The sequence below is a fragment of the Hibiscus syriacus genome, unplaced genomic scaffold (assembly GCF_006381635.1).
Source record: "Hibiscus syriacus cultivar Baekdansim isolate YM2019G1 unplaced genomic scaffold, ASM638163v2 tig00112114_pilon, whole genome shotgun sequence".
Lineage (NCBI taxonomy): Eukaryota > Viridiplantae > Streptophyta > Magnoliopsida > Malvales > Malvaceae > Hibiscus > Hibiscus syriacus.
The window spans coordinates 242137-266774 of NW_024063255.1; the positions used below are offsets into that span (position 1 = coordinate 242137).

The window sequence follows — 24638 nt, forward strand, 5'->3', positions numbered from 1 at the left end:
TAATTTATGTATAAACACTAAAGGCCATGACTTCGAATTGGTAAATAAAAAACTAAATATGTGTATTTTATTATTTTCTAATATTTTGAATTTATAATAAAATTATATAAATTTTAAAGAACAAATATATCATGATATAATTTTATATTATTACGTCATCAAAAATTAATACCATTTAAAATAATAAAAATTTTTTAAATATTAATTTTGAAACAAAAATCTTATTTTAAATAATATTCTATTTTTTCTTTATCAAATTTTAAAAGGTAAAATTCTAAAATAATAATGGGTGAGCAAAATTCCATTAGACTCAAAATTTTTTTTTTTTTAAATTTGAATTATTCAAGTCAACTAGAATTATCAATTCGATTTTTGAGTTTGACTGAGTTGAAATTTCAAAATTTAGAATAACTCAAAAAAAATGAAAATTTGGATGAGTATTTTGACATGTTTATGATTTGGTCCCTAATTTCATATTTTCTTGAATTTCTCCTTCATTTTAAGTCATTTTTACTAATTTGAACCATATATTCCTAAACACATCATATAATACATATTACTTTCCATTCCACTTTTTGATAACATTTTTTTTAATTTAGTACTTCAATTTTGCATAATTTTTATATTTCTTCTATTCATTTTTTTATTTTAAGTTTGTTTTTACCAAATTTAAATCACATTCTCTCACCACTATAGAATACCTATGTAACTTCAATTCCTATATTTTTTTACTAAAAATATACCTTTTTTTAATTTTGTCTTTTAACTTTGCATTTTACTCAATTTAGTCTTTTGACTATAATTTTTTTACAAATTCTTTTTTTAATCAATTATTTGGCTCATTTATACTTCCATCAATCTTTTATCCTCAAAATACTTTCTTTGAAATATAATATCGTAAATATGTTTTATAATTTTAGCTTGTATTTCATATATTAAGTATCACTATAATGTGAAAAGAATAAGAAGAAATATATATATATATATATATATATTATTAGAAAAAGTTAAAAATTAGAAATAATTTATACTATAATATTATAAATAATTATAATTGAATTTGTATAAAAATTAAAACAACTTGATTTTTAAAAATAAATTAATTTTAATTTATAAAATATATTTTATCGATTCAAATAATTAAATTTAACTCGAATTAGCTCAATGGAATGGTCACCCTTAAAAATAATAGGAGGGTTCAAACCCAAAGTTGGTTTCTTACATAACATAGTTAATCAAAGATAGGCTGTATTTATTGATAATTTGATACCGTGTCAGTAATTATCTGACACAATTTTTACAGCAAAGTAGAAAAAAAAAGTTTTAAAACCCCCCAAAAAAATCATGTCAAACCTCATTAAAGTTACGCTCAAAACAAGAAAGCAATTAAAATATCATTAGTTCTTGGAAAGTGGAAAGATTTATCGCAGAAAAGGTCAAGAGGGCGTCTAGAGATTGGAATATCATTATCCAAGTAAATATTAACAATAACCAATACTCCAAATACAATTTTTCATCAAAAATTATTTCACTGGGTGAGTTTTTCTGTTTTGATCTTTCAAGTTCTGCTCTGTTTTGAAATAAACATTTCCAATTATTATTATGGGATGTTTACTGTCCGTGTTTTTGAAAAATATTAAAAAAACGGTAGGTATGAGTTGATTTTTAACCCCTTTTTTTGAGCATGGGAGTTGGAAAAAATTGTTTCTTTTTGCCATTTTTATGTATTTATGTGGTTTTTTGTTTATGCGTTTAGGTGTTTTAAACCGAAATTATGTGATTTTTGTTTTGGATCTTCTAGAGTTTCCCTAACACGTTTTTTTAGTGATTTTGACTTATGGGTATTTTTAGCTTAGTGTTTGATCTTTAGAAGTTTGTCTTTTTTTCCAAAAATTTGTTTGCTAGAACTTTGGATTGGTAAAATACACTTTTGGTAAGCTCGTGTTCTTTCTTTAAAGCTCTATGGTTTAGGTTATATTTCATTAATTTCAGTGCAAATTTATATAGTGGGTATTGGGGCGTTTTTGGATTGCTTGTTGATGGCTGCTGAATCTGGGAGGGTATAGTGTGTTTTTTGGTTTTAGTTTGGTTTATAAAATGGTTGAATTTTCTATTCAACGTCCTTCAAGGTTTATATTCTTAGCTTGTGCTATCTAGATCTACTTTCTCTAGGATTCTTGCTTGTTCTTTTGCATTGCTGGGACAACTTTTTAAAATTGTTAACATATTGAAGCTTCTGAACTTTGGGTTTTGTATTCCTTGCTTGCACATTCATTTTTGTGAAGTTTAGCTTTGCAATCTTGAGTTATTCTTTCTTTGAATTTGTGAGTGTGTGTGTTTCTCCAAGAAAATGTAACAATCTTCGATGTAAGTTTGTGTTATTGTTTTTCTATTTCTGATGCTTTTGACTGTTGAATTCATGTACTATTCAATTGGTTTAGATTTCTGGTATAATGTGTGTTTTTTGTTGACTTGATTAGGCAACTTATTCATAACTTTTCATACTTTCCCCGTTTACTTGTGTGGCTCTATTTTTGTCAGATTCTGGTTTGAGGTCGGATCTTGTGTTGACACAAGGAAGAAAACCGAAATTTGATAATTTTCTTGTTAACAAGCAGTACTATCCTTTTTGAAGAATGCTGGACAATCTAATCCGTGTTCTTCTTGTGATTGTTTTCTTTTATTGTTGCTCGTTTGTGTAATTGAACCTAAATAAGATGGAAATAATCTAAAAGGCTTTTCTAGACATGGGGAACCGTTTCACTTTCTCGGATGCCTACAATTTCTGAGAGCTTTATAACATGATTGAAATTGGGTTTTAGCTTCATCTAGTAGATAGTTTTGGCTCTATTTGTTCTTTTATTAGTTTCACCCATTTGGAATTTTTGGCCTGGCTTGAGAATTGGTTGGTTTTTTATTTGTTAACATGATTGACATTATTTTTCCTGCAACTAGATAATTTCTTTTGTAGTGTTCTTGGCATTCTATGGTTATCGGAGAGCATTTTGTTGTTATTTTGGATAGGAAACTGTTGACATGGATTTGCTCTCCCAGTCACTCATTTTTTTAGCTGGCTCGGGATTAATTTTATTGCCTGTCCCTGTTAATTTTTTTTCCTTCATATTGTTCGGTTACAAATCTTTACCAAAAGAAGGTGTTTATACTTCTTTCAGCTCATTCGTGCTAAGTGTTTGTCGTTTAATTTGTTTTAGGCATTCTATGGTTATCGGAGAGCATTTTGTTGTTATTTTGGATAGGAAACTGTTGACATGGATTTGCTCTCCCAGTCACTCATTTTTTTAGCTGGCTCGGGATTAATTTTTATTGTGCCTGTCCCTGTTTAATTTTTTTCCTTCATATTGTTCGGTTACAAATCTTTACCAAAAGAAGGTGTTTATACTTCTTTCAGCTCATTTCGTGCTAAGTGTTTGTCGTTTTAATTTGTTTTAGGGGTATTGAGGAAGTACGAACATGATGTATGGAGTGTAGAACATTGGTATCTGGTGCAAAAGATGAGAACAAAGCAGAAAATGGGATGCCGGGTTTTGACTCACCGTTACCAATTACCAACATACTGTAAATTCTCCAGCCATTCCCTCTAATTATGGTATCGATCATTTATCAGCTTATGGTTCACTTCCGTCCGTTTTCCTTTAGAAGTGATCATTCTCACAGTTATATTCTTTATCTTCCTGTATTCGATTGCCTTTATCTTCTCATTTTTTGTCATAAGGGTTTTCATTTCAAGTTCAGCTTTGGTGATTGCCATGAGAAAAGATTCTTTCTATGATAAGAACTATGTTCAAATAAGATTCTGTGTCTTAATGAGGTTATTTCAGAACAACGGATCGCTTAACTCAGATTTGAGATTTGTCGAGAATTAGCTCTTCTCTCTTTACAACTGTGAAATGAATGTTTGATTGCATTGCATTGTATCGGTTTAGTGTTCTGCTGTGCCTTTAGGGTGAGCAATTCTATGTTATAACCGAAAAAACCAACAAAACTGAGCCAATCGGTTTGGTGGGTTTCAGTTTAATCGGATAAGTAGGTTTAGTCAGTTGGAGGTTCCATCAAGTTGGGCTTTTTGGTCAGTTTTGGCTATAAATTTTCATGACCGAATTAACCCACTTATATGTACTATTTTTAATTATTTTAAATATATTTATAAAATTAAATTAGCTGACCCTTATTCCATATGTAATGGGGGTAAGGGGGAGGTATGATAGTAGCTGCCCCCAACGCTAGGTTGAGAGCAGCTTCCGTGGAAGACCTCCGAATTATGAATTGCCCACTGTGGGAGTCGATCTCACGACCACAAGGTTAAGAGCCTTGCGCTCTACCAACTGAGCTGGACAGACACCTCTAAATATATTTATAATGTTTAATAAATATATATATATATATTAATAATTTATTTCTTTTTGAATATTTTTATTTAGAAAATTTAGTTGGTTAACTGAACTAATCGACTGAATTTAAGTTGGTTTGGTTAGGTCGGTTTAGGCTATCTAATTTTGTCGGATGTCATTTCTTTTCTGATTACTTACATCTTGCGAATCTGATTTTCAGCTGCACAGAGGGAAGCACGATCCATCCGTTCCCTGTTTCAAATTTCGGGACATTTGACCATCGGTTGGATTTCGCCTAGAGGATGCTGTTAACCTGATGCAAGTATGCATTCAGTAATCTAATCCTTAAAAATAAAAATTGAAGCAATCATTTTTTATATATTTTGTTTTTAAAGAAAAATAAGCTAGATTTCTTGATCACAGCACCGGTATCTCTCATGAGTTTAAATCCATTTATCATCCTGTATCAATATGCAAATCATGTCATTCTTCTCCTTAATGATCTCCTAAGTAGCAGTAATGTTGATTATTTTCCGATAAATTTTTCGAAGACAACGGTAATGATGGAAAGACATTTTTGCTTTATATCACTATAAAGGATCTGACATGAAATGTGGCAATGCAGACTGCATTTGATTCAGCAAACATAAGTCGCCAAGAAGTTCCTTCTGATCATATCCTTATTGGCAATTCGGATAAGGTGGATTTTGCTTGTCTTAATCTTGTAATTAGCTGTTTTGTAGTGTTCAGTAATATAATTCTCTTGTCCTTATTGCCTGAAACAGACTCCAACTTCGTTTAATATATATCCGTCCACCACCAAGTCAATCTACAAGGAGTTCCTTCTGATCATATCCTTATTGGCAATTCGGATAAGGTGGATTTTGCTTGTCTTAATCTTGTAATTAGCTGTTTTGTAGTGTTCAGTAATAATTCTCTTGTCCTTATTGCCTGAAACAGACTCCAACTTCGTTTAATATATATCCGTCCCCCAACCAAGTTCAATCTACAAGGTTGCAGTTAGAAAAGGTCAAACAAAACTGGTCTCGATACCTAGTGGTAATACAGAACTGGGGAGAATCCAATATGGCTGATAGTAGTCCAAAGACTGATATCTCAACAGATGCAGATACCGACGAAAAAAAGTCAGAGGGTATGCTTTATTTTGTATCCCTGCACTTTTAATTTTATAATCCATTTTGGATAGTTTAAATGGTATTGTTATTACTTTGCTTTTATTAGTCTTGCTTAGTTTGTGGTTCTAATTGAGCACATTTGTGCAATATGATCCATGTTGCCTAGGCCCTAGCTCATGTAGCGAGCTCGTTTTTGTTTCCGTTTTCGTTGATTGACCTGTTTTGAGTCTGACATTCTACCGCTTGCAGTTCGATAGAGGAAATTCTAGTGCTCTTGTGACGGTTTCTGATTCTAGGACAGATCCAAGGGTAATTTGGATCAAAAGGTCAGATAATTTCTCTTATTTGCATGGATAATAGCTAGTATTGAATTTTGTAATATTGGTGACCTTTGTTGATAATATTGTATTACAGACTCTTCGTAGACCTTGCTCAAAATCGTGAGGCTGCTAGAAAAAGCCGATTGAGAAAGAAAGTAGGTCTTCTGATTCTCCCTTTAATATTCATTTTAAATGTTTGTTTATACTTTTGCTCTCAAAATCTCATGCTTCTTGTTTGAGATCAGCTGATACTTAATTTTACATGGACATCAAATTGAATATCTTAAATGAGGTGTATTATCGGTTTTTCTCCCACAGGCGTATGTGCAACAGCTGAGAGTAGCCGTTTGAAGTTGACACAACTGGAGCAGGAGCTTCAGCGGGCAAGGCAGCAGGTTTGACTTGGTCCATCTCTGCACCGGAATGTGTATGCAGTTTATAATTTTTTATTCACGCACGTGCTACTGTAAAGTCCTTTGAATGGCTACTTTATCCAAAATTCTAAACGTAGGAGTCATAGAATGATGTTCATTTTCTAAGACCTGGCCATGTTGCTCCAGTTCATTTTTCTTGAAATACCCATGCCGGACACCCTTGATCAGAACATATTGGACATCGGCTTGGGGATATGGCACTCCAAAAAACCCTCTAAATACAAGGAAAAACTTGGAAAAATTTAATCATTCCTATATTGAACACATGCTTGTGTCGGAGATATACACCTGAGTTTTAGTAGAATAGTTGATAAGTGATATGCAGGTAATTAAATAATACAGTTCAGTGTACAAGGTTTTTACCTGGGAATATATCATCACAACCAGTTTCATCTCCTATATCACAAAACATGCAACTCGAATTCGTGGAGTGTAGTTGTATTGGGTATTGTACAGAATTTTTTTGTTTGCATGGTAACTAGCATGCCGGACTAAGATTTCCAATATAATCATGTATTTATCAGTTTCTCTATGCGTTTTGTTTGCTTATTTTCTTCGTAGGTGCCATGGCATTTGATGTAGAATATGCACGGTGGTTGGAAGAGCAAAACCGACAAATTAATGAGCTGAGAATGGCTGTAAATTCTCATGCAAGTGATGCAGAACTTCGTATTATTGTTGATGGTGTAATGGCTCACTATGATGAAATTTTCAGGTTGAAGAGCAATGCAGCTAAGGCTGATGTTTCCATTTGTTGTCAGGCATGTGGAAAACACCGGCGCGGTGTTTCTTATGGCTTGGTGGTTTCCGTTCATCTGAGCTTCTAAAGGTAGTTCATCTGAGTTTGCTGCTAAACTTCTTAACGTTAGTGGTGACAAACTTCATATTTTTCTCTGTTCTTTCACGTTAGATTGTTTGTTGGTTTGGATACTGTTATATTAATTTGTACATTGTCTGAGTTTCCGTCCAGAACAACTAGGCAATCAGTAAGGAATACTAGGTTAGCCGTTTCACTCTAGATTGTTTGTTGGTTTGGATACTGTATCATAATTCTGACCCCAACCTGGCGTTGGGGGCAGTCTACTATCCTACCTCCCCTTACCCCATTATACATGGGAATAGGGTCAGCTAATTTTTAACTTATGGATATCTTGAAATCAAGATTACAATAAAATATGATTTCTGAAAAATACATACAAAATAAATTATGGATTACGTGTTATGTTTATACACCGTATCCTGTTGATATTCATATTTCAATTTGCTGGGATTATGACAGGTATATCTCATTATCTCTATTATCTAATAATTAAACCACGAGTTCCCGTTGACGTTGCAAGTGAATGATACAACTCTTGTTGGATCATTATATCCTTAACTCGAGTCCATGCTACATGAAGATGAAATAAGATCAGGCTAAATAAATGATGGATTTATTTCCTGTTCTGATTTTAGAACCATAATGATACAAGGAGCCTTATCAAAGTTGTCTTAGAATTTTCTGCTTTTCAGATCGAGACGTATGTACATGAATGATATTCATGTATGTATATTCCTTTTGCAATTGTTTTCTGCATATCATTGAATTCGATGTTTATTCTCGCAGCTTCTCGTATGCATATTGGAGCCTTTGACAGAGCAACAGTTGGTCGGAATTGGCAACTTGCAGCAATCCTCCCAAGAGGCTGAAGATGCATTATCTCAAGGGATGGAGGCATTGCAGCAGTCTCTAGCCGAGACATTGTCGACCGGATCTTTAGGGTCGTCAGGATCATCTGGGAATGTGGCAAACTACATGGGTCAGATGGCCATGGCCATGGGGAAACTCGGGACCCTCGAGGGGTTTATCCGTCAGGTAATTATTGTTTTTCGTCCTCGTTTACCGCATGTACATAACTTACTAGTATTGGCTGACATGAATAGATGAAACTTTGGATACGAACTTGGAAGGCTAATACGATTTTGGTATATAATGCAAATTCGAAAACCGGTTTTTCGTGTTCCGAAAGTCTGATATGGAAGTTTTTTTCAGCCATTCGTCGATCTATCGACTGTGTTCTTTATCATTTTGCAAATAAATGTTCTCTAATAAGTTACAACATCACCAGGCTGACAATCTACGGCAGCAAACGCTGCAGCAAATGCACAGGATATTGACAACCCGCCAGTCAGCCCGAGCACTGCTTGCTATACATGATTATTTCTCAAGATTACGGGCTCTAAGTTCCCTCTGGCTCGCCCGACCACGGGAGTGAAAACGTCCCGTCATGTTTAACTGATATAGGTCGTGCCGGAACTCAACAACGGAGTATAACTTTTCCGATCCGGCACCGGCGGGAACATTAGGCCTAATTAATTTTCCTTGTGATATGTTGTATGCCTTTTGTGAAATGGTTATTAATTATATGTGCATTTCACCAAACTTAAACTCTGAAGACATCTTAATATATATATATATATATATTTGAAACAAGGGTTGTATGAAATTTATTTTACATAGTTTTATTTGTTATAATCTAGAAACTTAAAATCTCTAAATTAAAGTATTAAATCTTAACTTTAAATCTATAATCTTAAAATAAAATCCTAAGATAAATTTCAAATTATAAAATTAAGCTATAAATATTATATAAGATATATATAAAAGTTATGTAGTAAACGTTTATATACATCATGAAGAAATTGGTATTCCAACTGTGCAATTTTAATTTGCACGAATCTGTCTTTTCGAATGCAAATGTTCATTTATTTTATAGTTTTTAGAATTTAAAATTTTATATTTGTGTTTAGGGTTAGAGTAAAGGATTTAAATTTTAAGATTCATACGTGTCATGTATTGTAAAAACTGTTCATATTTATTATGTACAATATAATAATTAGAATTGATGATGTTGTCACGCTCGACGAGTTCGGATGAATATAATTAATGATGACATCATTAAACTAATTTATAAAACATTAAATTATAAAGTACGTTTTAGTTGAAAATCTAGGTGTAATTTAATTGAAATACATATTATAAAACATTAGTTTTTAGGTAAACTATATCATTGACCACCTAACTATTTACTCTTTTTACTTTAACCATTGATTTTTTATTTTTGTCAATCGGGTCACTAAACTATTTAATCTTGTTAATCAAGCCACATACCGTTAATATTAATGGAGGAGAGATGCAATTAATAAAATTTGTATAATTACCATTTAGTCCTCATTACTTACACATTATATTATTTGGTCTAATTTTTATTTAATTCAATATTTAATCCTCATATGATGGTGGCATGTGTTACTGCGTGATTATATGCATTTTAATATTTTTATTTAATAAAATTTTTCATTCAATCAAATGGTGTCATGTGTCACTAATTGAATGAATGAAAAATAAATTAAATCCATAACCTCAATTGGTGGGGTTTGAACCTGGGACGTAAGTCCAAAATTTAAGCACCTTAACCACTAAGCTAGACCATTAAGTTTATCTATATACAACATATATATAATTTATAATATAGTTAATGGTAACAAACCAAAAATTTGGATGAATGTTTTGACATATTTAATTTAGTCCCTGATTTTCTATTCCTTCAAACCCTTTTTTTAACTCAAATTTTCACAAAATTGAATCACATGCTCCTAAACCATCATAGAATATATATGTACTTTCAATTTCAATTTTATAATTAATTTTTTATTTTTTTTAATTTAGTCCCTCAATTTTTCATGGTAACAAACCAAAATTTGGATGAATGTTTTGACATATTTAATTAGTCCCTGATTTTCTATTCCTTCAAACCCTTTTTAACTCAAATTTCACAAAATTGAATCACATGCTCCTAAACCATCATAGAATATATATGTACTTTCAATTTCAATTTTATAATTAATTTTTTTTTTTTTTTTTAATTTAGTCCCTCAATTTTCATGGTTTCTGTATTTCTTTAATTCATCGTTCATTTTCATTACATTTGTTTTACCAAATTTAAACCACATGCTCCCTTACCAATGTAGAATACCTATGTAACATCAATTCTTATTTATTTATTTTTACTAAAAATACTCTTTCTTTTTAATTTAGTCATTTAACTTTGCATTTACTAAATTTAATATTTTGACTATTGTTTACAAATTCTTTCTTCGCGTATTTCTTCACGTATTTCAATAAAATAGAATAATTCAAAAAAATTATTAATTTAAATATATAAATAATATATTTCAATTATAAGTCAACGAAGCTCTCCGTTGTATTTCAATTGTAATATATTAAAATTATTTTTATTTTTCATTAAAATGATTAAAATATAAAAAATACATTCACATATTAATCAATTATAATATTTGTGCATATATATATATATATATATATCATATTATTGTATTATTTAATTATTAATGTTAGAGTTCTTATTAAGTCTTTCCCTTTTTTATTGCCATTAACTATATATTATGTCGTGATAAGTTTGTTATTTGAATGATGCAGCCTAGTGGTTGGGGCATTTAATTCCTATCATCACATCTTGGGTTCAAACTCCACTAGCAGTGATTATTTATTCAATTTATTTTTATTTATTCAATTGGAGACACGTGACACCATTTGATTAGATGGAGAATTTATTAAATTAAATAAAAATAAAGAAAAACATCCAATCACATATTAACACATGTCACCCATCTTATTGATGATTAAATTTATTAAATTAATTAAAGTTATGACCAAATTAATAGAACGTGTAAGTAATGAGGACTAAATGTGTAATTATACACATTTTATTAACTTCTTCCCCGTTAATATTTAACGAAAAGTTGCTTGATTGAAAGTTAAATAGTTAGGTAACCCGATTGATAAAATTGAAAATCGGTGGTTAAAGTTAAAAAGGTAAATAGTTAGGTGGTCAATGATATAGTTTATCTAAAAACTAATATTTAAAAATATTATTTTAATTCAATTGCATTTATATTTTTAAATAATTTATAATTATTTGTTTAGTACTTTATAATCAACATTTTATAAATTAATTTTATTGTGCTCATCGTTAATCGTGCTCATCTATGCTTGACGAACGTTGTAGAATTTTTCAATTAGAATACAATACAAAGTTGGATTCGATGGCCTCAAAGACTTCATAAATGTTGGGATAATGGGATGAAGCACTAAGTTTATTAAAAAAAACATAGGTTTGAATCATGATGTTTGGTGAATGCAGTAAATGAGTTACGAGGATCACTCATATTGTATCGTTACATTATCCCATCTAGATTAATTGATTAAGGAATTAATACGAGTTATAAAAAAACTTAATCTATTTTTTCATGTATTTGTACTTTTAAAGGTTTTATATTAATATATACATTGTGTATAGGGACCAAGCCAAGATTAAATATTGACAGGGACTATAATATTAAACTTTTAAGAAAAATAAAATGATTTATTAGATATTCATATTCAAAATTCAGCATGAACCAAACGACCTTAGTGATTAAGGGATTGTTTTTATCCCTGAGGTCTTGAGTTTGAGCATTATATATGTAAGGGTATGAGCGTTAATTTTAAAATGTTGAGAGTATTTGTACATATAGTACATTGTATTCACCCTATATTTATATATAAAAATAAACTCAAAATTCACTAGACCACACTTAATTTGTCTAATATTTAAACTTACAACGACTTACATTGTAATTAGGCTAAAAATTTGAGAACATAAGGTTATAATTCTTTAGTTCAACCCCTACTCGATTAAATATTTAATAAATTCTTATATTTTTTAATTTAAATATTTATTTATACACGAACTAAAATACTATTAAACCAAAATTATATCGAATATACTAAATTTTTAACAGGGGCTCGGGCCCCTTTGGGGACCAACATAGCTCCACCCCTGATTGTGTATGAATGTTAGACATAAATATTTGGCTTAAGGTAAAAATAAGTGTATAGAGTATATCCTAAATCAACTTTCAATGCTCAAATATTTTTTTTATTAAAAATATCTAACATTTCTATGTTACACTTTTAGGTATGTAGATTGTAACGACCGTTAAAAACTCCGTTATATGACACATATAGCTTTTATAGAATTTTAAAATTTATTTTAAAGAAAATCACTTTAAAAACTTATTTTAAAAAACTCATTTTTTTTGAAATAATAAAAAAAGATCAAACTTCCTTTAAATTCTTTCAATCCTTTTGCGATTGTCGACAGTCGCGCGTGAGACCGACCGAACACCCAACGATTGAAAATATTGCTCCAACCCCTAATTACAACAACCAATCAACGATTGCATTGTGGAGAACCCCTTTTAGCCGATCGTGAAATCTTGTATTTACACGGTCATTGGGTGTTCAGTTGATCGCGAAAATAAGGCGTTTTAGTCGTTGGGTGGTTGGTCGATCAAACAACGTTGGGTGTTTAGCCGATTGACCACGTTGGTGTCGACCGACGGTGCTAAGGGATTAAAATTAGGGTTTTAAGAGATTTTGAATTTTTTTAGTATTTTTATAAAATCTTGAGTTTTCCCCTCAATAAATCGTAATTTTAAGTTCTTTAATTTAAATAAAAAATTAAAATTTTATAAACGTGATACGTGTCACTCAACAACTAAAATTGACGGCCGTTACAATCTAAACCCCTAAAATTGTAAAGTTAGAAGTTTGATGTGTTTTTAGAATTTTTGGAATATTTAGGAGATGTTTTAATAAATATAAATAATATTTTTAAGAGTTTTTTTTTCAACATTTTTTTAATTTATAAATATGTCACTTATAATATTTTAAGTGGTTGATTAATTTTTTTAATGGTCTTCATATACCAAATACTTAAAAATGATAATGTATACTTGATTAAAAAAAAGTCTAAACACAGTAAAAAGATGTATAGTTTAGGGTTTTTTTTATATCAATTCTTTTAGAATATCTAATAACAGACGGGCCCTTTAATCCCTTAAATCGAAGACCAAAAGTGATCCCAATAACAAAGATATAAACAATCGAGTCGGCCCGAATCGATGGAAAATCTTAGGTGACGTTTGGTTAGCATGAATATATTGAAATTAGGGAGAATTGGAATTCAATTCCATCACTTTCTCATGTTTTGTTCAAGTGAGGGAAAGTGAATTTCATCCATTTTATGATGGAATTCAATTCTCTTGTTGGAAGAAATTGAAATTTGACCGTACTACCCTCATTAATCTTTTGGTAACTTATTTATATATTGAATAAAAATATTTTTAATTATTTCGGGTCGGGGTCGGATGAAACTTTATTTTGGTCAGGTCAGGTCGGTTTTTTTAAGTGTGATATTCGGGTCGGGTCGAGTTCGGGTTTAGGGTGAAAAATACCCGACCCGACCCGAATATATATATAATTTTACCTTATATATTTAGGAATAATTACAATAATACCCCTCTATATATAATTTTTTTCAATTAAATCACTGTTTTTATTGAATAAAAATAAATTTTTTATTATTTCGGGTCGGGTTTCTAATTCATATATTCGGGTCGGTCGGGTGAAACTTTATTTTGGTCGGGTGGGGCTGTTTTTTTAAGTGTGATATTCGGGTCGGGGTCGGGGTCGAGTTCGGGTTTAGGGTGAAAAATACCCGACCCGACCAAAAATATATATAATTTTACCTTATATATTTAGGAATAATTACAATAATACCCCTCTATATATAATTTTTTTTTTCAATTAAGTTATTGTTTTTATTGAATAAAAATAATTTTTTTATTATTTCGGGTCGGGACGAGTAAAACTTTATTTTAGTCGGATTGGGTCTCAGATGGAGGTTCCCTTGTTCTCGGGTCGGGTCGGGTGGACCAAAAACCCGACCCAACCCAACCCATGACCATCCCTAATTAGGATGATTTTAACTTATGATGTTTATTAATATGATTTTTATAATTTATTGAAATGAATAATCAATCAATAAAATTTAAATTTAATGTTTTTTAAAATTTTATAATATATTGTTACATATAATTTATAAAACAAACTAAAATTAAACAAAAAAAAGAAGGGCCATTATGTCCTTTTATATTATTGAAATCAAATTTATTTGGCATGTCTGCGAACCAAACATAATATAAAATTAAATTTTAATTCAATTTCATGCCAACAAAACAGAATATAAAATTGAATTCCAATTTCTGACAAATTTCAATTCTTTTACATATTCCAACCTTAAACAAATATATGCCTTACCTCAGTCGGTTCGGTTCGACCTAATATTTATATATATAACCCAACACTGTAAAAATGCACTATAAATACCAGAAAATAAAAGAAAAATCTCAAAGTTTCAATCTTTCAGCCTGGAACTGATATCTCAAAAGCGGTGTCGTTTGTAAGTGTTCCTTTTCTCCTTTCGTTTATCAGTTTCAATACTGTTTGGTTTTTTGTTTTCTGAATTCATTTCAATTGATTTTTAGGGTTTTCTCGGAGTTTGATTTGAGTCTGTGTTAATGGCCCATCTCGGAGGCGGTGCCGAGGCACACGCTCGTTTCAAGCAGTATGAATATAGGGCGAATTCTAGTTTAGTTCTTACAACTGATTCACGGCCTCGTGATACTCATGAGCCTACCGGGGAGCCGGAATCTCTCTGGGGAAAAATTGACCCTAGGTCATTTGGTGACCGTGTTTATAAAGGTAGGCCGCCGGAGTTGGATGAAAAGCTTAAGAAGTCTAAGAAGAAGAAAGAACGTGACTTTCTTGCGGAGCCAGTTCCGGTTAGGCAGAGTAAGAGGCGTAAGTTGCGTGAGGAGAGTGTTTTGACTGTTACGGAGGAAGGGGTTTATCAGCCCAAAACGAAGGAGACTAGGGCTGCTTACGAAGCTATGTTGAGTTTGATTCAACAACAGTTGGGTGGACAGCCGCTTAATATTGTTAGCGGTGCGGCTGATGAGATTTTGGCTGTGCTTAAGAATGAGGGGATTAAGAATCCGGATAAGAAGAAGGAGATTGAGAAGTTGTTGAATCCTATCCCAAGCCAGGTTTTTGACCAGCTTGTTTCGATTGGGAAGTTGATTACGGATTATCAAGATGGTGTTGATGGAGCTGGGGGTTCAGCTGTGAACGGGGATGAAGGTCTTGATGATGACGTGGGGGTGGCGGTTGAGTTTGAAGAAAATGAAGATGAGGAAGAGGAAAGTGATCTTGATATGGTGCAGGAGGATGATGATGATGATGATGGGGTGGACAATGCTTCCGGGGCGATGCAGATGGGTGGTGGAATTGATGATGATGATATGCATGAGGCTAATGAGGGGATGAATCTGAATGTCCAGGACATTGATGCTTATTGGCTTCAGAGGAAGATCTCCCAGGCTTATGATCAGCAAATTGATCCACAACAGTGTCAAAAGCTTGCTGAAGAGGTGCTTAAGATTCTTGCCGAAGGTGATGACAGGGAGGTTGAGACCAAGCTATTGGTGCATCTCCAGTTCGATAAGTTCAGCCTTATCAAATATCTTCTGCGGAACCGGCTGAAGGTTGTATGGTGCACTCGCTTGGCTAGGGCTGAAGACCAAGAAGAGAGGAAGAAAATTGAGGAGGAAATGATGAGTTTGGGTCCGGATTTGGCTGCAATTCTTGAGCAGTTGCATGCCACCAGGGCAACTGCAAAAGAGAGGCAGAAGAACTTGGAGAAGAGTATTAGAGAAGAGGCTCGTCGATTAAAGGATGAAAGTGGAGGAGATGGGGATAGGGAGAGGAGAGGTCTTGCTGATAGAGATGCTGATGGCGGTTGGCTGAAGGGTCAGCGTCAGTTGCTTGATTTGGACAGTCTTGCTTTTGAACAGGGTGGTCTTTTGATGGCGAATAAAAAATGTGATCTTCCTGTGGGTTCTTACAGGCATCATAGCAAGGGGTATGAGGAAGTCCATGTGCCAGCACTGAAGGCGAAACCATTGGATTTGAACGAGAGGCTTGTAAAGATATCTGAGATGCCAGATTGGGCTCAACCAGCGTTCAAAGGGATGCAACAGTTGAACAGGGTTCAGAGCAGAGTGTATGAAACTGCCCTTTTTTCTGCTGATAACATCCTACTCTGTGCTCCTACTGGGGCCGGGAAAACTAATGTTGCTGTACTCACCATACTGCAACAACTTGCATTGAATATGGATTCTGATGGTTCAATTAGCCACACCGACTACAAGATTGTGTATGTGGCACCTATGAAAGCCTTAGTTGCTGAAGTTGTTGGCAATCTTTCTCATCGTTTAGAGGCATATGGTGTGACTGTGCGGGAGCTTAGTGGAGATCAGACACTGACTCGACAACAAATTGAGGAGACTCAGATTATTGTGACAACTCCTGAGAAATGGGATATTATTACTAGGAAGTCTGGAGATCTTACATACACACAGTTGGTGAAACTTCTTATTATTGATGAGATTCATCTTCTTCATGATAATAGGGGACCTGTTCTTGAAAGTATTGTTGCCAGGACTGTTCGGCAAATTGAAACCACAAAAGAGCATATCCGGCTGGTTGGGCTGTCAGCTACACTTCCAAACTTTGAAGATGTAGCATTATTTTTGCGGGTTAATCTTGAAAAAGGACTTTCATTTTGACAATAGCTACAGGCCTGTACCCCTTTCTCAGCAGTATATTGGAATCACTGTGAAGAAGCCATTGCAGAGATTCCAGTTGATGAATGATATTTGTTATGAAAAGGTAATGGCAGTGGCAGGGAAGCATCAAGTCCTTATTTTTGTTCATTCAAGGAAGGAAACTGTTAAAACAGCTCGTGCTGTACGAGACACTGCGCTTGCTAATGATACCCTTAGTAGATTCTTGAAAGAGGATGCGGCTAGTCGTGAGATTCTCCAGAGTCATACAGATATGGTTAAAAGCAATGATCTCAAGGATCTACTGCCTTATGGTTTTGCGATTCATCATGCTGGGTTGGCGAGGACTGATCGTCAAATTGTTGAAGAACTCTTTGCAGATGGACATGTACAAGTGTTGGTATCAACTGCAACACTTGCTTGGGGTGTGAACTTGCCTGCTCATACGGTAATTATTAAAGGGACCCAGATCTACAGCCCAGAAAAAGGAGCATGGACTGAGCTAAGTCCTCTAGATGTGATGCAGATGCTGGGACGTGCTGGGAGGCCTCAATATGATTCATATGGGGAAGGCATCATCATTACTGGCCACAGTGAACTTCAGTACTACCTTTCATTGATGAATCAACAGCTTCCTATTGAGAGTCAGTTTGTGTCTAAACTGACTGATCAGTTGAATGCAGAAATCGTTCTTGGAACTGTTCAGAATGCAAGAGAAGCCTGCAATTGGATTGGATATACATATTTGTATATTCGCATGTTGCGGAATCCCACACTTTATGGATTGCCAGCTGATGTTCTTTCACAGGATTTAACTTTGGAGGAAAGGAGGGCTGATTTGGTAAGCATACATCTTTTTAGTAGACACCATTACTTTTAAAACGAGCATGCTACTAAAATTTTTATTCTGCTGTGCTACTCTTCTTTGTCGTCTTCGTTCACATTTGGTTTAGTTGAGCATCTTGTTACTTTCCCTGCATTTACCTTGTCTTATACGTGGGAATTTAGACTTTAGAGTGACATTATTTATATTTAATCTGTTTATAGGATTTCTGCCATGATTGTAGAGCCCACTCTTTGTTGATAGTTGCTTACTGCTGCATTTGGTTTTAGTGTTCACGATTCTTGACTGAGAATATGCAAATTCTTTGAACCAGAGAAATTGTTGGCTAATAAATTTGTTACTAAGATACGAAAAATAAACAGAAAGTATCATACTATAGTTTGAATATTCAAAATTTGTTGTTTCAGTTTACTGTGAAGTCTTTGTTTGCATGTTATTTATTTTCTTTCCATTTCCTTTTTTTTTCCAGACCCATTCTGCTGCAGTTATATTGGACAAGAATAATTTGGTGAAGTATGATAGAAAAAGTGGTTACTTCCAAGTGACTGATTTGGGCCGTATTGCTAGTTACTACTACATAAGTCATGGAACAATCTCCACATATAATGAGCATTTGAAGCCAACCATGGGGGATATAGAGCTATGCAGGTTGTTTTCACTCAGTGAAGAATTCAAGTATGTTACAGTCAGACAGGATGAGAAGATGGAGCTGGCAAAGCTTTTGGACCGTGTTCCAATTCCAATAAAGGAAAGCTTGGAGGAACCTAGTGCAAAAATCAATGTCTTGCTGCAGGCATATATCTCACAGTTAAAGCTTGAAGGGCTTTCATTGACTTCTGACATGGTGTACATAACTCAGAGTGCTGGACGACTTATCCGAGCACTTTTTGAGATTGTCTTGAAAAGAGGTTGGGCACAGTTGGCTGAAAAGGCTATAAACTTGTGTAAAATGGTTACCAAGAGGATGTGGAATGTTCAGACACCCTTGCGGCAATTCAATGGCATCCCTAACGAAATTCTTATGAAGTTGGAGAAGAAAGATTTGGCCTGGGATAGATATTATGACCTGTCATCACAGGAAATCGGGGAGCTGATTCGTTTCCCAAAAATGGGAAGAACACTTCACAGGTTCATTCACCAGTTCCCTAAGCTAAACCTCGCGGCCCATGTTCAGCCAATTACACGTACTGTCTTGAGGGTTGAACTTACAATAACTCCAGATTTTCAATGGGAGGATAAGGTTCATGGGTATGTAGAGCCATTTTGGGTGATTATTGAGGATAATGATGGTGAGTATATTCTTCACCATGAGTACTTTTTGCTGAAGAAACAGTATGTTGATGAGGACCACACTTTGAACTTCACAGTGCCGATTTATGAACCATTGCCACCTCAGTATTTCATACGTGTTGTCTCAGATAAATGGTTGGGATCACAGACTGTTTTACCCATCTCCTTCAGGCATCTTATTCTACCAGAGAAGTACCCTCCACCAACTGAGCTATTGGATTTACAGCCCCTGCCTGTTACTGCATTGAGGAATCCGTCTTATGAGGCTTTATATCAAGATTTTAAGCATTTTAATCCAGTTCAAACTCAAGTGTTCACTGTTCTGTATAATACGGATGACAATGTTTTAGTGGCCGCACCAACAGGGAGTGGGAAGACCATCTGTGCTGAGTTTGCTATATTAAGGAATCATCAAAAAGGACCAGACAGTCTCTTGCGAGTAGTGTATATTGCACCTCTTGAAGCTATTGCAAAGGAACAATATCGTGATTGGGAGAGGAAATTGGCAAGGGTCTTGGGATGCGGTGGTTGAGTTGACTGGGGAATTGGCAATGGACCTGAAGTTGCTTGAGAAAGGTCAAGTGATCATCAGTACTCCTGAGAAATGGGATTCTCTTTCTCGTCGCTGGAAACAGAGGAAGTGTGTACAGCAGGTCAGTCTTTTCATTGTTGACGAGCTTCACTTGATTGGTGGTCAAGGTGGTCCAGTGTTAGAGGTGATTGTCTCCAGGATGAGATATATTGCTAGTCAGGTTGAGAAGAAGATCCGGATTGTGGCTCTTTCGACATCTCTTGCAAATGCTAAGGACCTTGGAGAATGGATAGGAGCAACTTCTCATGGCCTTTTCAATTTCCCACCTGGAGTTCGTCCTGTACCACTAGAAATACACATTCAAGGTGTGGATATAGCCAATTTTGAAGCAAGGATGCAAGCGATGACTAAACCCACTTACACTGCCATTGTCCAACATGCCAAAGGGGGGAAGCCAGCTATTGTGTTTGTTCCTACAAGGAAGCATGTTAGACTCACTGCTGTGGACTTAATGAGTTACTCCAAAGTGGATAATGAAGAGGAGCCAGCTTTTTGGTTGCGATCTGCGATCTGCTGAAGAACTTAAGCCTTTTGTTGACAAGATTAGCGAAGAAACATTGAGAGCCACTCTAGAACATGGAGTTGGCTACTTGCATGAGGGTTTAAGCAGTTTGGATCAAGAAGTTGTTTCCCAGCTCTTTGAAGCTGGGTGGATTCAGGTTTGTGTTATGAGCAGTGCGTTATGTTGGGGAGTTCCGTTATCAGCACACTTGGTGGTTGTAATGGGTACTCAGTATTATGATGGGAGGGAGAATGCTCACACTGATTACCCGGTTACAGATCTGTTGCAGATGATGGGCCATGCAAGTCGTCCACTTCTTGATAATTCTGGCAAATGTGTCATCCTCTGTCATGCTCCTCGTAAAGAGTATTACAAGAAGTTCTTGTATGAAGCATTCCCCGTTGAAAGCCATTTGTACCATTTTCTACATGATAACTTCAATGCGGAAATTGTTGCGACAGTTATTGAGAACAAGCAAGATGCTGTGGATTATCTGACATGGACTTTCATGTATAGGAGGCTCACTCAAAATCCAAATTACTACAATCTCCAGGGAGTAAGTCACAGGCATCTCTCTGATCACCTCTCGGAGCTTGTTGAGAACACATTAAATGATTTGGAAGCAAGTAAATGTATTACTATAGAGGATGACATGGATCTTTCTCCTTTGAATCTTGGCATGATAGCCTCTTACTATTACATCAGCTACACTACCATTGAGCGCTTCAGTTCGTCTTTGATTTCCAAAACAAAGATGAAGGGTCTTCTGGAGATTCTGGCCTCAGCTTCTGAGTATGCAAATCTTCCTATACGACCTGGGGAAGAAGAGGTTCTTCGAAGATTAATTAATCACCAGAGGTTTTCCTTTGAAAACCCCAGGTTCACTGATCCGCATGTCAAAGCAAATGCTCTGCTTCAAGCTCACTTCTCTAGGCAGCATGTGGGTGGGAACCTATCACTGGACCAGCGAGAGGTGGTTCTGTATGCTACTAGGCTGCTTCAAGCTATGGTTGATGTTATTTCGAGCAATGGCTGGTTGAGCCTTGCCCTCCTCGCAATGGAGGTGAGCCAAATGGTGACACAAGGTATGTGGGAGCGAGATTCAATGCTTCTACAGCTCCCACACTTCACTAAGGAACTAGCGAAGAGATGCCAAGAGAACCCTGGGAAGAACATAGAGACTATTTTTGATTTGGTGGAGATGGAAGATGATGAGAGGCGTGAGCTGTTACAGATGTCTGATTTGCAGCTGCTGGACATTGCAAAGTTCTGCAATCGTTTCCCCAACATTGATTTATCGTATGAGGTGATTGACAGTGAGAATGTGAGGGCTAGGGAATATGTCACCTTGCAGGTTGCCCTCGAAAGGGATCTAGAGGGGAAGACAGAGGTTGGGCCAGTTGATGCTCCCAGGTACCCAAAAGCAAAAGATGAAGGCTGGTGGTTGGTTGTTGGTGATACCAAGAGTAACCAGCTGCTTGCTATAAAAAGGGTGTCTCTTCAGAGGAGAGCAAAGGTGAAGCTCGAATTTGCTGCTCCCACAGAAGCTGCAGAGAAGACATACACTTTGTATTTCATGTGTGATTCTTACCTAGGTTGTGACCAGGAGTATAGCTTCAATGTCGATGTCAAGGAAGCTGCTGGCCCTGATGAAGACAGTGGCTGAGTGTAAGCTCCTCATATCTTGCCTCTTTTTTTTTGGAACACTATTTCGGCATTCTACTTGGCACTTGGATTTTATCATTTTGCAGTAGTTATGACCTCCAATGTATTGCTCATGTGTTTTGAGCTCCATTGTATTACTATCCTTTAGGCTATAAATGGAGCTTTCTTCTATGATATGATTATGCTTCGTCATCTAATGTTTTAGCATTATTTACATATAATTTGATCATAAATGAATGGCAGCAAGTAGTCTATGGTAAAGATGAATAGTATATTTATATGAAAAAATAAGATTCAAGATGGAATGTAGCTTATGAAGCATGGATCTGATCAATAGATGAGTCCAAAATTTAGCAGATTGTGATAGAAATCTAAACATATATTGATCTTCATGCTTTAGTTGAGACTTAAACTCAAATCCCTAGTTGATGCAACAAGGTTTTTACAACATAAAAGGATCTTTGACTCTAAATCCAAAAGAAAAATATCCTAACATACAGTTTCATAACAACAATAGCCCCATCAACACTGCTAACACAAGGATTTTCTTCATCAATCTACAAAAACCTTGGACTCTTCAGTCTGGGTTTTCCTGACTGAGAGATTCTAATGGATCTTTTTCAACTTCAAGTCTGAGCCTTTGATCAGCTTTGGCTCGACTCGCCTCTTCAACTTCATCCAAGCTACTTTGCATTCATCAGCTGTCTCATCCCCTTCACATACTTGCTTGGCTTCTGTCACTTTCTTCTCAATCATCTCACTTAACTGTTTCTCCCTCAGTTGAGACTCGTTATACTTGGCTCCTCCTCCACCTCCACCCACGGCGTTTACAGTCATTGTTCTTGAAACCCCTTTTTGTTACAACGAAATGAAGGTGACAACATGCTTGGATTTGAAACAAATGATGATGTTGGGGTCTTTCCCTATGTTCCTGTCAGTGAGTGAGGCCTTGGAGTTGCCATTGCCGATATGATTTACCTGGTATAGCAAGTTGTTTTGAGTTTGGGTTATGATTCTTAGGAAAATTGATGGTTTTGATGAAGAAAGGAAGAAACTAGTTTGGATTTGGCTGGGGTTGAGATAAGGTGAAGGCAGGATAGAAAAGGGATTTTTGTGGATAGTCTTTTGCATTTACCAAAAGATGCTCTGCCGGTGTTATGTTGTTTGGTGGGTGGGTGACAAAGCATTGGGCAATCCTTTAACAAAATTGTTAATAAATGCAATCCAACTCCTTTGAGCTCATTAACCAGAAAAGAATGCTTTGGATGTGAATGAAAGTCATACATCTTCACAGTTTTACGGTGCTTTATTTCTGATAAACCAACAATCTCATGTTAATGAGTGCATTGTTGAAGCTTCTTCACAGCTACCGCTTGACCAGTTGGTAACGAAGCTTTTATAATCGGTTCCATATCCTCCCCATCCAACACCCTCTGGAGACAAGTATTGTACATTTGGCCGTCATCATCTCTTGTTAGAAGACAAATGGTAAAATCAATAAATCTAATAAGATCAAAATCTATTGATTGACATATATATTATTTACCTTGTCGGATTAAGATAATACATCTCAAGAAAGGGACTCTCTCGATTGATTTATTCTTCACCTCAGAGACTTTTTCATCATCTATACTACCGACTTCTTCACACTTTACTTGAACACTTTTTACACAATTCTTCTGTCTACTTATCATCAACTACAGGATTGAAGACTCAAAGATTGTTCTTGTTCAAAATCATTGTTGTTTAAAGCACAATGATGCAAATTTGGATATATATATATATATATAAAGCATATGATACGTTTCTTTCAAGCCTTTAACTAAGCTTTTGCAGTCTCAAACTTGATGGGTTTGGACCTGTAAGATGGTCGTCTAATATTTCGGTAGTAATTTTATTATTTTTAATATGTATTTTTTATATAAAAAATTATATTACTATTTATAAAAATTTGATATTTACAATCTTATTGTACAATATATCGCTTTTTTAACCCATCAAGTGATTGAAGAAAGTGTTGTTTTCCCTAGAAGTCTTGACTCAAGCAATTACGTTTGCGGGTGACTAAGAAAGATTCTGAACAAATATTATCTTATAATCACCTTAAACTAATAAAAATATTTTTGATCTATGTTATTTTAATTTTCTTTCTGTTTGATCTTTGTGGAGTAAAAGAATTACAATCGAATAAAAATTACTGATAATTGTCATCAACTCTATCAACGATAATTGATGAAGACTTTGACCCCAAAAGAAATTTTCTCCAATGCAACACTGTTTCTTTCTTGATTATTGTAAATTTCAAGCTATACCTCTAAACAATTTTTCCCGTTTGCGTTTCCCTAAAATTGTCACAAAGATATAGTATGCACAAAAACTTTACTTTATTAATTTTTAAAGATACGATTGGCCAAACATTTCTTTTACATAAATCAATATATTCATTGATTGTAATGTTACGTAAAGTAAAAATGTAATTGATAAGATATATTTTTTCTTCTGTACCAAAGATAAGTGTTACTTTCATAAACAATTTTAATGAAATACTATTTTCATGGACAATTTTAAGAAATAATATAAATAAATAAACTAAAAAATATTAATTATAATTTTTATTATATTATATTTTCATTGTAATGTTAAACATTATCTAACTTTATCGCCTCAAACGACTTTATTAAAACTCTAAACAATAATAATTACGATAATTAAGATTACTTAAAACATGAAATATAAAGCAAAAAAAATTAAGTTATATAATATAAAATTAAAAAAATAAAATAATTAAAATGGGTTAATCCATCATGTCCGATATTATTAGTATATTTTCATAACTAATGAATTAAAATAAAAAAAAATCATAGAAAAATGTCAATCACAATTTGTTGTGGTATAAATAGATCATTATTGTTATAGACGGTTTACCTTATTTAC

At 34.3% G+C, this 24638-nt stretch overlaps 3 pseudogenes; 2 read left to right on the forward strand and 1 right to left on the reverse strand.

The window, feature by feature from the left end:
• The first annotated feature begins 2205 nt into the window (after nucleotides 1-2205).
• On the forward strand, nucleotides 2206-8709 carry LOC120174637 (annotated as a pseudogene).
• Nucleotides 8710-14513: 5804 nt separating this feature from the next.
• LOC120174536 lies at nucleotides 14514-21880 on the forward strand (annotated as a pseudogene).
• Nucleotides 21881-22202: 322 nt separating this feature from the next.
• On the reverse strand, nucleotides 22203-22854 carry LOC120174538 (annotated as a pseudogene).
• Nucleotides 22855-24638: the final 1784 nt, after the last annotated feature.